This window comes from Oncorhynchus nerka, unplaced genomic scaffold, assembly GCF_034236695.1.
Source record: "Oncorhynchus nerka isolate Pitt River unplaced genomic scaffold, Oner_Uvic_2.0 unplaced_scaffold_2262, whole genome shotgun sequence".
Classification (NCBI taxonomy): domain Eukaryota; kingdom Metazoa; phylum Chordata; class Actinopteri; order Salmoniformes; family Salmonidae; genus Oncorhynchus; species Oncorhynchus nerka.
The window spans coordinates 7,902-20,666 of record NW_027039035.1 but is presented as its reverse complement, the minus strand read 5'-3'; the positions used below and the strand labels follow the sequence as shown (position 1 = coordinate 20,666).

The 12,765-nt window shown below is 43.4% G+C and overlaps 1 pseudogene; it reads right to left on the bottom strand.

Annotated features, from left to right (window-relative positions):
• Positions 1-915: 915 nt before the first annotated feature.
• On the bottom strand, positions 916-10,787 carry LOC135567266 (3 beta-hydroxysteroid dehydrogenase type 7-like; annotated as a pseudogene).
• Between the last annotated feature and the right edge of the window lie 1,978 nt (positions 10,788-12,765).

The following is a 12,765-nucleotide window of genomic DNA, read 5'->3' as shown; positions in this document are numbered from 1 at the left end:
GTGACCCCCATCACAGGCAATGCTGAAAAGTAATCTTTAGATGTACTTTTCTTAAATGTAGTTTTGTAACTGACTAAAACAAGCAGACAATAAAATTACTTTTGAAAAGGTAACCACAAGTTGTTTTCCCACAGGCAGGCAGGGGCTGCGTTCTATCTAATACCGACTGGGACTATGTAAAGGACATGTAATGAATGTGCTGTTAACATATATTGCATATGTTTCTCCATTTAGTTTCTTTTGCAGTTTCCGAGGTCACCATAGTGGACCTAGGCCGTTTTCAGGAAAAATCATGTGTTGTGTCATTGATAGTATCATGTTTACCTTATAAAAACAAATCAACTTTGAATTAATTAAAACAGTTGTATTTGGAATTAAACATAAATACATAATACATATTTAATACAATATTCAATACAGAAAGAGTATACTTTCCAAGTCACAGGGGCTGCTGAGGGAGGATGGCTCATAATAATGGCTGAAATGGAGCTAATGGAATGGCATCAAACACATGGGAAACATGTGTTTGATACCATTCAACCAATTCTGTGTTCCAAGTATGTCTATTGTTTTCTTAAAGGGGCTGAACTTCCTGATTTCAATTCTCCTCATTAGGAAATTAAACTAAACGAGTTTTGGGTCTCGGAGGAACTCTTGATGTGGGCGTCTCTTGTGTTTGTTCCGACGTGGGAAGCATTTCTACTTACACTGTGCTAAAACAGTACACACCCTTTGAGATAACTTGAAACATTCAAACAAGGTCTTGTGTCTGGAAGAAGCCTAAATTAGCTAGCACGCCATCCAACTTCTTTGCCGGCTGGTGTGCGACAGTGTCAAAATAGTTTTGACTTTGGATAGCCTATCTCTGGGGATAGTTTGGGACCATCAATAAATTACATTGTAAATAGGACAATATTTTCATGTTACACATGTTTTATAGGTGTCTCATGAAATGCTTACATTTCTTTAATGTAGTTGGTTTGAGACATAGGCCATTTTCTACCAGAGAATATACGTTTTTATTGCCTTCAGTTGCTCTTTAAGTAATGCTACTTCTCAAAATTATAATAATAATCAATTATGAAATATAAAATTAACATTTTCTCTGTCTGAAGTTTAAATCTGACTGCACTGGGAAATGTTCTTTAATTATTTTATTTTATTATTGTTTTTAAATTGGCAGTGCATTCAGATTATAAAATCACCTTAATGTATAGCAGGTGATTTATAAAACTCTAAAATCACAGAACATAATCAGACAATATTCTCTGTGTGCATTAATGCATGTTTAAGATGTAAGTACTTATTTTCTGCACTAGTGCTCTTCAACAAAAACAGATCAAGTCTATGTAGTGATGATGTCTTGTGAAAAAATGTATTGCAAAATATGTATAGCAATGTATTGCACCATGTATTGTTGGAAATAGACTCAAAACAATTCATGAGCAGCTTTCCTATATCACATATCTATATGCCCTTTTATGACTACAATCACATTATATCTACCCCTTTTGTAAGAAGATGAATATTGCAATGTCCGATAAAGCCCCAAACATTTATATTGAATCTCCAATATATTATCTCTTATTTAGGGCTGGGAAGGGTCTCATGTGAATCAGAAGGTCATGGGATGGATAAGTGACCCATTTCAGTGTGGAACATGCATTGTCATCATTTTGCCTGAGGAGCTACAGGCTAGCCACAAGTAGTGACAGGTAGGAGGACATAACCATTTTTGAAGAACACGTGCAGGAGGTCATAGCTCAGGGTTTAAGAGTTCAGGGGTCAAGAGTTTGTTTGCATACGTGTAATGAATATACTGCTTATGATGAAGCAAACATAGTGAGAATATAAATCTGAGAAAGTCCTCTCACTCCTCCATCCATCCCAGGTTATGATGTGTGGTGCATCGGTTTAGCCCAGACAAGGTTCCACCAGACCAGCAGATCAGCCCAGATCAGGAGTCCTTGGGGCCTGCGAAGGGAAAGGTGTCCACCCATCTCTGTGTGCGGGCCTTGCACTGGTCCCAGTCATAGAGGGGGCGGTACTGGAAGTGGCGCTGGGCCTTGTCTGAACCCACTGTGAAGGAGGTGCTGGCCACAGCGAGGGTGTAGCTGTTGAGTAATGGTGTGTAGCTGCACACAGGCTTCAGCACCCAGCGGAGCAGGTCATTCAGGCACGCCACAAACCACAGCACCAATAGCGGCACATGAACCTGGCGGAAGTTGAACCCAGACAGGAACTGCATGTTGAAATCCTCATAACTCTTGTAGGGTGAGTCGTCATAGCAGAAGTAAACTTCCCCTCCAAGCCTTTGGGGGTGCTCTCTCAGGGAGCGAGCAGCCAGCAGATGCATCCAAGCCACATTACCTGAAAAAAAGAGAAAACTATGCTGAGAACGTGTATACCACTAGCCTAATCCATTAGGGCTGTTCAACAAGTTATAGCCACCTTGGTACATAACCAAGAGCCCAGTAGAAAATCAGCTAAAAGATCTTGTAGGTGTGGCTAGGTATCAGCACGCGTGTCAGGACTCACCTGCATAGACACGACCATGTTCCGTGTCCTTTGGGACGCCTCGAATGATCCAGCCCTGTCCTCACACCCATCTGATAGAAGTCCCTCATCAGCTGGTGCTGCTCACCATAGATCCTGTGGGACGGAGGGAGCATGTGTACAAGCAGGCCTTCATTCACCTGGCCAGAGAGAGGAGAGGAAGGATGTGGTAACAGAGCATTAGAAACTGATGGGAGCAGATGGGAAATGAAAACAGTTTTGAAACCCAGAATCCCAAATATGCAGTTTTAACTCAACATGTTAACAGAAGGGTGGAGTAGACTAACACACAAGGCCACAAGGGAACACTTCAACAGCTTTTTGGCAGAGTAACAGTCGACAGGAATTCTACCATTTATCATAACTCATAAATATATATTTTTTTGCGCAGAGTAATAGCACAAATATGGCCATTGGGCGAAAAAATCTTACATGCAACATAAGCTCCAAAACATTACCATAGTATATTTGTGTTCTGTGGTAACTTTTGGAGCAGTTCAGTCAAAGAGAGAGAATAAGTATCTGATTATGGTCCATGAAGGGATTCCCTATCTGATTCAGGCTATTAATGAGGGTACATTTAAAAGCAACTATCCCCCAGATCTTTCAAATGTCCATCAAATAGAAGTGTGTGAGTTGGTCTGTGTGTGTTATTACCGCGTCTTTGTATGAGATGCGATGTGTTAATACAAGTACCTTATTGCCATTGGCCTCCAACACCAGTTTCTCTGCCTTGGCCTTGCTCCTGGGGTAGGGCATATCATGATAAACATTGTAGATGGTGTCTTCATCACCTCTGTGCATGAAAGAGAGAGAGGGGAACGGGGGGGGGGTTATTATTTGATGACCTTGGAACAGAATATCACATTCACATGTGGAATGTGGAATGATTCAGTATAATAGCCAGATGGACATTGGCAGTTTTCATGATGTTGTTTCTCCTTGCTGGCTGTGCAGGACTCATATCCTGTTGTTTCTGTGAATATTTGAGCAAAGCCAGTCATGCATGCAAAGGCTGACAGACATTTTTACAGATACTGTGACTGCTTTAGCTGATGTGAAAGGAAGAGTATGACAAACACATCTGCAAATCCTCAGTGTGTGTGTGTGTGTGTGTGTGTGTCTGTCTGTCTGCATCTAGAAAATATTTTCAACACGTGACAACTGGCAGGACGATATCAGGGTTGGCTGGTGATCAACTATTTCCCTCATCTCTCTCTGTCACGAATTCCTTGGTATGACAGAAATTCGTTAACATATGAAATGTTACAAAAGAGATACGACGACGCTACACAAAAACATCTACGGCTCCCAGGACCCGCCAGCCTAAAACAGGTATAACCAGACAGTTATAGGCTTTGTGTACCGGAGCCTATTACCTAACACAGGGCTGTTTTTATGATGTAGTTATTGTTGCCGCACAGTTTTCCTGACATCATCACACAGCATTGCAAAGTACATTGGCCTGGATATGTTCATATTGTACTGGCAATGTGCAGCTTCAATTCAATGGTGCAGATGAATTCTATCCTGTGATGTTCCTCAAAGCTACTACTGACTGTCATCATCTTTGTCACATATCCACTTTTCTTATAAGGACCATATGTGATAAGTACATTCCTAAACACACCTATAATAACACACAATGACATTGTTTCACCCCCTCACTTTCTCCCTCAGAACAACCTCAATTTGTCGGGGCATGGGGTCTACAAGGTGTTGAAAGCGTTCCACAGGGATGCCGGCCCATATTGATTCATTTCATTCCAATGCTTCCCACAGTTGGCTGGATGTCCTTTGGGTGGTGGACCATTCTTGACACACACGGGAAAGTGTGGAGTGTGAAAAACTCAACAGCGTTGCAGTTCTTGATACAAACCGGTGTGCCTGGCACCTACTACCATAACCCGTTCAAAAGGCACTTCAATATTTGGTCTTGCCCATTCACCCTCTGAATGGCACACATACACAATCCATGTCTCAATCATCTCAAGGCTTAAAAATATTTCCCCTTCATCTACACTGATTTATGTGGATTTGACATCAATAAGGGATCATAGCTTTCACCTGGTCAGTCTGTCGTGGAAAGAGCAGGTGTTCTTAGTGTTTTGTATACTCAGTGTAGAGCATAACATGTCTGCCACATCAGAGGCTAGTGCTTTTGTCTGTGTTAGAGAGGGAGGGATGAGAGAGGGAGGGATGAGAGAGGGAGGGATGAAGGAAGTGTGCCTTGATGTGGGCTCTGCTTAATATCCATCATCCACTAGACCTTAACGCAACACTATGACTGGAATGCTCCCTATCTTTCATGTCTCTCTAATAATAATCTTTATAGTCTCTCTCTATTCCTGTCTCCCATCTTTCCCCTGACCGGTCTCTCTCTCCTCGCAGTAAATGTCTCTCGATTGAGAATTAGGTTAGAATAGAGACATACGAGTTCATAGAGAAATCAGAAAAGAAAAGAAATAGTTACATGCCTGATATAATGCAGATAAGGGAAATCTCTACCGTACGGGCTAGACAAAAGACAGATGGAGGAGAGGTAGTGATTTAGTGGAAAGAGGAAAAAAACAACGAAAGCCTAAAGGAGAAACAGATGTTTGTGAAGTAAAACTCTACCTGATAAAGGGGTCTCCTTTCACATTGGGGCCGACCACCTCCATGCTGCTGGTGTAGACCAGATACTGAATACCATTCTCCACACAGGCATTGATCACATTCACAGTTCCTGTTAGAAAGATGGAGAGAGGAAGAGAAACATTCTAGAGGCCAATAACTAGAGGTAATCATTGATTTAATTGCAGAAAGAAAGGGCTAGGGTGTGATGCGGGCAACAGGAAGTGTGTGCAGAACATCTGGACAAAGACATTGGCAGACTATGAGTACACAAGCACCTGGAGGAGCATGTTCTAGAACTAGCCCGGGATGATAAGTGTTTTCTCAGAGCTCAACACAAACATCCTAGAAGGATCTGATATACAGTAATTACACTAACTAATACAAACAACTATTCCTGTGAGGACAATGTCACATTTTCCAAGAGACGAAGAGCAGAAATATGGGACAGATACCCAGATCTGGGACAGTGACACACACACAACACAGTAGGCCACCCACCAGACGGGAATAGATAGAATAACCACAAACTGGAAACAAAGTGTCGGTGTTCAATTGGGCTTATATAATGCTTCAAAGTGCTTGCTATTTTAATTTGATGTTGTTAGTTTAATAGAAACCAGATGAATTGCAGTGGATCACAGAGAGCAGCTGATTCCCTTCAATAAGTTGAGTTTGTAGGTAATTCAGTTGCATGAAAACCACCTGACAGGCAGGCACTAACCTTATCGTGAGATGTGAAACATTTTGAGAGGAGTCTTTTACAGTCATTTCAATCTCATGACAAGCACACACACAATTTCTATAAACATACCCTCTCAGAGACACACACATTTCTATAAACAGACCTTCTCAGAGACTCACACACATTTACCCACTACATAAATAAATAATGACCTTATTTGTGTATGTCTATGTTTGCTGACTATAAAACCATTGTTGTAGTTGTCATCCTTCAACAGACTCAAGGGGCAGTTTTATAGTTAGAATGTTCAGAGGAAAACATCAGGCACTATAGGAAGGAGAGGCGACAGGCAAACAGGAAAACGTGGGTTATACCATGAATCACAATAACTTTAGGGAATACTATTTCATGGGTTTTCATGAGTCTCCATAACAGTTCCTGCTGTGATTTAATTTACAATCAAGAGAAGGCAACCACCCCTCCTATGTTTGTCTCGTTCTATCATCCATCATCTCGAAGGCAACCATTTCTCCCTCTTCTCTTTTCCTTTCCCTCAACATATTTTCCATTCCCTTCTTCGTAAATCCTCCTGTGTCTTTAAGGCTTCCACACATCGCACCGAATGTGGATCTAGTGTTCGTCTGCCCACCGTTCAGCGCGCTGTGTTTTAGGGACCACCCGCTGTAGACGTCTGACTGACCACATTTTTTTTGCGATTCTACATGTACAAATTGGTGCATATTCTCGGCCAGTGAATGCTATTGCTGCGCCTGAGGCCTTACCTTGAACATTCACAGCCTGGATGACTGTCTCAGGGACTCTGTGCCAGACATCCACCAGGCTGGCCGTGTGGATGACCAGGTCTGCCCCCTTGGACACCTCCAGGACACTGGAGTAATCTGTGATGTCCCCCTGCGTCACCACCACCTTTACCCGCTCTGACGAGGGAGAGAGGAGAAAAGTGGAGGGGAGGGGGTTGTAAGATGTTAGATATAGTGTAAAATAGATTTAATTCTGGTGAAAACAATATCTATAAACTGATCTACAATGCACAATAATACAATTGATCCTAGATTGAGATTGGACAACAAGACATGGACATCACGTACAGAATAATAGCCTAAGAGAAGAATCAGACATGTTGTGGTTAGAAGGTCTAGGCACATATGTTGTGTGAGGAGGAACCAAGTCTTTCTATGCATGTTTCCATGGCTATATGAAGTATTCTTTCATTCTTTGACTTGAGTGTTCATTTGTTTCCTCTAAATCAGATCCTACGTTGCCTAGCTACCTAACCAAAGCTGGGTCCACTGGGGAACTCGCTGTCTCTGGAAAACATGTCATCCGATTGTTGCTATAAAAGACCCAATCACCCCACCACAATTAATGTCTTCTCATACAAGGTATTTATGTTTATCAGAACACCGGTAGGTGGGTCACAACAAAATCACGTTCTTCACAAATGTGTCTTTTGAGAGCATTTGTCTGTTTGTTCCGTCTTTCCTTCTTGGAATGATAAGATGGAAAAGAAGCTGCCCTTATTCTCAATGTGCTGTCCCTGGCTTGGCTTATCTAGATCATGGCCTTGAAATATATCTGATGACCATGAAGCCAGGACGGGGCTGGAGTCCAAGTAACCACAGGAATGGTCCTGACTCTTAAAAAACACATTCTTGCCTTGAAGTCACACTACTGCAGCTGTCTCTTTTAGCTCTGCCTCAGTGGCTTGGTTAAGTAGCAAATCAAATCAAATTCTATTAGTCACATGCGACAAATACTTACAATGAAGTGCTTACTTACGAGCCCCTAACCGACAATGCAGTTTCAAAAAATACAGATAAGAATAAGAGATAAAAGTAACAAGTAATTAAAGAGGAGCAGTAAAAAATAACAATATATACAGGGGGGGCCGGTAGAGTCAATGTGCAGGGGCACCGGTTAGTTGAGGTAGTATGTACATGTAGGTAGAGTTAATTAAAGTGACTATGCATAGATGACAACAGAGAGTGGCAGTGGTGTGGAGAGGGTGCAATGTGAATAGTCTGGGTAGCCATTTGACTAGATGTTCAGGAGTTTTATGGCTTGGGGGTAGAAGCTGTTTAGAAGCCTCTTGGTCCGAGACTTGGTGCTCCGGTACTGCTTGCCATGTGGTAGCAGAGAGAACAGTCTATGACTAGGTTGGCTGGAGTCTTTGACAATTTTCAGGGCCTTCCTCTGACACCGCCTGGTATAGAGGTCCGGGATGGCAGGAAGCTTGCCCCAGTGATGTTCTGGGCCGTTCGCATTATCCTCTGTAGTGTCTTGCTGTCGGGGGGCCGAGCATTTGCCATACCAGGCAGTGATGCAACCCATCGGGATGCTCTCGATGGTGCAGCTGTAGAACCTTTTAAGGAACTGACAATATTTGATGATTTCCATTGAACCAAACCAAAGTTGGGTTTTGTAATTACCCAGTAACTACAGTAACTGTAATTTAAGTAATTACAGGAAGTGAAAGCTTCAGTCAACCTTGTCCTCTGAAGTTTACACACCCCTCTCTTACTAGGCTACTGTAACTACATGAGATGCAGCAGATCCCACGCTACGCAACATATACACCAATAACCAAGTTAAATTCTTGGTTTGTTTTGGTTATCGTTTTAATCACTCATACACCTTCTCTGTGAAAACATATGTATGCTTCATATCTAAAGAGAACCTACAGAATGTAAATACTTTAGAAACATTTCAAGCAAAGGCTCAATGTTTAAGTTGCAAATCTCATTCAATCACGGCATCTTGGTCTTTTCAGTTCACTGTTACAGCGAGATTAGAACTAGACTATGAGCTCTGATTACATAAAGTGTACTTTTGGCCTCCCCCCTGGCTGGGCTATATGAATACTACTAGCCACCAGGCTTTGTGTACGCTTTGGAATAGCCTACATCCCTCAAATTCAAGTCTGGGCCTCGAAACCTGCTCCACTGAGGTTTTTCAATGTCCCCTTCTAAATCAGTGACTGATTTAGACCTGGGTCAAGAGGTGGGTGCAATTATTAATCAGGTAGAGCAGAAAACCAGCAAGCTCCAGACATAGTAGGAGGTGAATACCACTGGCCTACATAATGAATGGTAAGAAAATGATTTATTCGATTTTTCCTCAGCCCCTACATCTCCTCTACTTGAAAAGCACACTCTCACCAGGGGGAGAAATATATATGTTTGCTATTTAAGAGAAAACAAGGTGTTCTAATATTACCTGGATGTAGCCTATGGCAATATAGAGGTTAAAGACTAACAATCTAAGCCTATATGGGCGATTTCATTTGTAATCAATGCCATGTATTTAGCTCATCAGTCAAACACATCTATGGAGTGATCTTCTATCACGGAGTTTGGAGGAAGGCTCTGTCCAACAAACCTGTTGGGTGTGGACCATCGGTGTCCATGACCCCATCATGACATTGTTCATGCAGACCGATACAGTCAAATCAAACGCATTTATAAAGAGCTTTTTACATCAGCAGATGTCACAAAGTGCTTATATAGAAACCCAGCCTAAAACCCCAAACAGCAAGCAATTCAGATGTAGAAGTGACCTCAGCTGAGTGTAGATATGTGTTGTTTACTATCCTAACATTTCCCTTTCAGTGACATTCGCTAACTCTCATCTCTGTCACACTCTAGTATGTATCTGACTTTCAGCTTTCCCATCTCTCCCCTCTCAGTCCATCTACCTACTGCCCACTCTCCACCTCTATCCCATATATGGCTCTGTTTCTGTAGTGAAGACTGACAATGGAATAAAAGTTTGTACAAAGATAGTAAATTAAAATGTGCATGTTCTTATGCCTGAGAATATATGAGTAAGAAAGGTGTAAGCCAAAGATAAAGGGTGTCAGAAACAAGTTTTCATGGAATACAGCTGATATCCAGAATTGATTTGATTGGGTATGTATGTGGGTAAAGGACTGTGATGCTAGTCTAGGTTATCTCACTTTCAGTCATTTCAATGTGCTAAGGTAGATACAGACCCGAACTGTTTCACTGAGGAGTTGACACCCCACCTCTTCTCAGTGCATAAACCCCTGGACATTCAAGATTAGAGGTCTTGCCACTTGAGCCTCTATATATCTTACTAGGAGTAGCTGGCCCAATAATAATTGTAACCATGAATAAGGGTTAAGAGTAGCTTAACTCATGTTTAAAACTCCACAACTGTAAATCATTCCGGACATGTATGAGCCGTTTTCAACTCAGCAGCCTCGTGTGGTGTATGGTTATGCCAATGAAATATGCATAAAACATTATTAGACAAGAAAACTACAAATGGGGGTTGAGCATGTCAGTGAACTGCCAGACATTTACAATTTGTTTCAAGCATATATTTTTGTTTTACCTGTGCTGTGGCCATTTAAACTTGAGTCGATGTGTTTGTCAAAAAGTCGAATTTCCGTTACCGCATCCTCTTTCTCCAAAAGGACCTGTAACAGGTGTTGTCCGAGGAACCCACAGCCCCCGGTGACGAGATAAACCAGGCCCCGTTCTTTAGTCGACATTCTTCACGGTTGCTAGTTGCTACTATCAATTGATGTTTGGTTGATTAGTTACTGAGTCGTCCTTGTTGATTTTCTCCAACTCCCTCTGCGATCCAACGTTCTAAACGAGCGGAGATACACAACGAGAAAGAACTAAATGAAAAAAAGACAGTGATAGAGGTGCGTTCAGTCCTCTTAAACGTTTGCTACGTTGAACAACCGTTTGTACTGAACGACACGCTCCCCCAAAAGGTTCTTGTACGTTCTTGAATATACTACCGTTTGGTAGGTGTGGCTGGAAACAATGAGTTACGTGTTTTTAAAGGGAAGTGGTCATGCTAACAGTGTTCCCCAACCCTCGTCGTTCAGTACGGCACCGTTTCCGTTCAATTGAACGTTCCAGAACGTAAAAACGTACTTAACGCAACACTGATCGGTTTGGACACAGCGATCGTAAACTGCTCCGCTTCACTGGACTTACTGAGTGACCTTCGACTTAGTGTTTGTTCTATCATCAAAGAAAGGCAAAGATCACGATGCAAAAATTAACTCGATTAGTCTTCTCGTTTAAATGTAGCTTACTGTAGATAGGCTATATGCCACCATGATTAGATTAGAGTTTATTAGTCACATGCACGGGGTTGCAGATGTAATTGCAGGGTACATCTTAAAACTCTGAGCTCCGACAGTGCAGGTCAAAGGGAAGTTATTGAAACAATACACCAAAACATATATACACATTTCCAACTCTAACAGTGATAAATGTCCATTGGGGTGGGGGCAGGATACATGTTTGTTGAGGGGGAAATGTCCATTGGGGTGGGGGCAGGATACATGTTTGTTGAGGGGGAAATGTCCATTGGGGTGGGGGCAGGATACATGTTTGTTGAGGGGGAAATGTCCATTGGGGTGGGGGCAGGATACATGTTTGTTGAGGGGGAAATGTCCATTGGGGTGGGGGCAGGATACATGTTTGTTGAGGGGGAAATGTCCATTGGGGTGGGGGGCAGGATACATGTTTGTTGAGGGGGAAATGTCCATTGGGGTGGGGGCAGGATACATGTTTGTTGAGGGGGAAATGTCCATTGGGGTTGGGGCAGGATACATGTTTGTTGAGGGGGAAATGTCCATTGGGGTGGGGGCAGGATACATGTTTGTTGAGGGGGAAATGTCCATTGGGGTTGGGGCAGGATACATGTTTGTTGAGGGGGAAATGTCCATTGGGGGTGGGGGGATACAGGATACATGTTTTGAGGGGGAAATGTCCATTGGGGTGGGGGCAGGATTGTTTGTTGAGGGGGAAATGTCCATTGGGGTTGGGGCAGGATACATGTTTGTTGAGGGGGAAATGTCCATTGGGGTGGGGGCAGGATACCTGTTTGTTGAGGGGGAAATGTCCATTGGGGTGGGGGCAGGATACATGTTTGTTGAGGGGGAAATGTCCATTGGGGTGGGGGCAGGATACATGTTTGTTGGGGGAAATGTCCATTGGGGTGGGGGCAGGATTGTTGAGGGGGAAATGTCCATTGGGGTGGGGGCAGGATACATGTTTGTTGAGGGGGAAATGTCCATTGCGGTGGGGGCAGGATACATGTTTGTTGAGGGGGAAATGTCCATTGGGGTGAGGATACATGTTTGTTGAGGGGGAAATGTCCATTGGGGTGGGGGCAGGATACATGTTTGTTGGGGGGAAATGTCCATTGGGGTGGGGGCAGGATACATGTTTGTTGAGGGGGAAATGTCCATTGGGGTGGGGGCAGGATACATGTTTGAGGGGGAAATGTCCATTGGGGTGGGGGCATGTTTGTTGAGGGGGGAAATGTCCATTGGGGTGGGGGGCAGGATACATGTTTGTTGAGGGGGAAATGTCCATTGCGGTGGGGCAGGATACCTGTTTGTTGAGAGGAAATGTCCATTGGGGTGGGGGCAGGATACATGTTTGTTGAGGGGGAAATGTCCATTGGGGTGGGGCAGGATACATGTTTGTTGAAATGTCCATTGGGGTGGGGCAGGATACATGTTTGTTGAGGGGGAAATGTCCATTGGGGTGGGGGGCAGGATACATGTTTGTTGAGGGGGAAATGTCCATTGGGGTGGGGGGCAGGATGTTTGTTGAGGGGGAAATGTCCATTGGGGTGGGGGGCAGGATACATGTTTGTTGAGGGGGGAAATGTCCATTGGGGTGGGGGCAGGATACATGTTTGTTGAGGGGGAAATGTCCATTGGGGTGGGGGCAGGATACATGTTTGTTGGGGGGGAAATGTCCATTGGGGTGGGGGCAGTTACATGTTTGTTGAGGGGAAATGTCCATTGGGGTGGGGGCAGGATACATGTTTGTTGGGGGAAATGTCCATTGGGGTGGGGGCAGGATTGTTTGTTGAGGGGGAAATGT